We start from the raw sequence: 2,886 nt of genomic DNA, 5'->3' as shown, positions 1-2,886 counted from the left end.
TGTTTTGAGTTAGGCTTAAACAACGAAAATGTTAAATGTGACTTATGGTTGAAATTTAGACTTTGAACACGCCAGGACACGAACACGGCCCTCCGGTGTGAAAGACAAGTGTTTTACGCTCTCCATCCACCGCGACCACAACGCCCTTACTACTAGCCACCATGCTATATCAATAGCAGACTCTATAATGTTGATATAGGCTACGTGTAGGCTATTTACAAACGTGATATGCAATGTATTTTTTCTTTCAGAAACGTTTTACCAGTATTCTATATCTGTGGATTGCAGAAACGTACATGGCCGACATTTTACTCTGGCGACCCCGGATGTTCAGTTCAGTTCAATCGAAAAGATGCGACTTTTGGTGAGCGCATGCCCTGCGACATTTCCCCAGATATTCCACAAATCAAAATGACGGAAATCGCCGAGATAGCAGAATGAATTTTGCGCGGCTTTATTTCTCCTCTTCCCCGTCCCTCTCTAACACACATCGGTGTGTTTCAATGGAGTGCTGGACAAAGCCGCAGCGAGTCCTCGGTCCCCTCGGGACTCTCACAGCGGTACACTAAGCTAAGTTGCTATGCTATAACGCTGTAGCGGAGCAGTGGATAAACACATTGTTTCAAAATGGCTGAAAGGAGCCAGCGATGCGAACGCTCAACCATGGACTCTCCCTTCTCCCCTAATCTGGCTCTTATATTCTCCGCTCAGATTATTGCAGTGAATGGGGCAGGGAACAAGAGAGGGGACTTATCACTCCCACCCTTTCATAGTATTTGTTGTGTGTATTTTCCCTGTATATTAAATTTGTCTCCTTTAAGGCTTTGACAATGTTTGCTATTTGTCTGCAAGATACTCGCAGCTGCAAAACAACAATCAACGCAGGCTGAGAAGCAGCACTCGGTAAACTCGCCATTGTTGCGCGTGTTGAATTACACATGAGTTTTGATACTTCCCTTTTGAATCAATGGTTTAGCACCACTAATCCCTGCGGAGGAACAGTGAATGGCGTAAATTCCCTATGATATCTGGCCTAGGCTAAACATTGGCTCACTTACGTATACACTGGGTACAGAAAATTATTCTTTTGACGACATTACAACAACAGATTTAACCCACTGCCCCGCTTATCCTGCAATGACATGTATTAGTTTCATTGCATTGGGAGGTACATTTACATTTCAAATTACATCTCACCAGTGGCAACGTGCACGCTCTCACACGCACACACACATGCATGCACACACGCGCACGCAGACACACACACACACACACTCGCACACGCACACACGTGCGCGCTCACACATACTCAGATCAGACAATCAGTGTTTTGTTGGTAGCTCCAGCAGTGCCATCCAGTCGCCAGAATAAAATGTTGGCATTTTATGTGTCTCCAAAAGCAGGGATATGTATCTCAATGTAAATTTTAAACAAAATGGCGGTTAATTTGAAAACCTCGCCGCCTTTCCAACGTTAAATGCAAATAAAACAACTTTAACAGCTAGCTTTGGTTATGTTTAGGCAAGTAAAACGACTTGGTTATGGTTATGGTTAGGATTATGGTTTGGGTTATGGCTTAAATAACTAAATTGTTAAATGTGACTTACGATTGAAATCTAGGCTATTTCAATAGCAAACTCTAGACGTGTATGAGGTTAATATTCACATAGCCTATCTAGAAACGGGACATGCATCGTATTTTGGTGCCGAAATGTTCATATTCTACGTATCCGTGTATTGCAGAAACGTGCAATGCAAATATTTTATTCTGGCGACCAGGGAATAAACTAGAGTGACAACTGACAAGTTCTCCGCTTTGCTAACTAACCACTTTAGTCACTACTCAGGGAATGCATCAAAAAACATCCCAATATTTACTTGCATGTTCATTATTATTTTTACAGGAACTTTTACTATAGGGGAAGGGGGGGGGGGGGGGGGGGGCGATATATTATATCAACCCCCCCCCCCCCCCCTTTATAAAAAAAGAAAAGGAAAAAGCCCTTAGACCCTTAGAGGTCAAACTCTCCTAAGCCTGTTTGGCAATCAAACACAGTGAACTGTCCCTCTCCCTCTCTCTCCACCCACACCTCTTGTCTTGTGTTGGCCCTCTCTTGGCCTGGCCTTCCCCCCGTCCCTTTCTCCTCCCCTGACCGTGTCTTTCTGTCCGACTGGCCCTCTCAGCGGGGCTATAGACTCCTAACTTGTCTACATTTACCCCCCGAGGCGGCTGACCAATAGGGCCGTCGCATGGAGACACCCCCCTCTCCCCTCCTCTCTCTCTCTCTCTCCCTCTCTAGGACCCCCCCCCCCCCCATTCTCCCCCCCCGAGTCAGCTCATGCTCTCTGTTTTCATGACCTTCGACCCCGGGCCATGGCAACAGTGGCAGGAATGTCAGGAGTGATTGGCAGGATAAAGAGGACGGCCCCACTCTCTCTCCACAAGCGGATTTGAGACACTTTGAGGGGGGAACAATGGTGGATTTGAGCTTGATTGGATCACTGATGAGCTGATGACTGTCAAAAGAGCACGTCGCCTTTACATAAGCCCGATTATCTCTGCGTGGCGGAGGAGCGGAGAGGCTGGTAGCGGTGGCAGGGGGGGGAGCGGCAGGGAGTCGCCTTCCCCCCCCGCAGGGTGCCTCTAAAGGGGGATAGATCCACACACGAGGGCCAGGCTGTGGGGCCCCGGACCTCTCTCATCCACTGGGGGGCCTTTAACAAATCTATTCAGGCGACCGGGGGCCCTCACACATGTGGCTATAATCACAGGAGGACGGCTGAGGGTGGGAGTGTGTGGGGGGGACGATGACACATGGAGGCAATCATTGTCCAAATTCTGACCGCCCCATCGAAAGAGAGAGGCACAGGGCGAGAGGGAGGGAT

This window comes from Poromitra crassiceps (assembly GCF_964638095.1).
Source record: "Poromitra crassiceps genome assembly, chromosome: 11".
NCBI classification, from domain to species: domain Eukaryota; kingdom Metazoa; phylum Chordata; class Actinopteri; order Beryciformes; family Melamphaidae; genus Poromitra; species Poromitra crassiceps.
The sequence above is the reverse complement of the archived record's forward strand: the minus strand, read 5'-3'. Positions refer to the sequence as shown.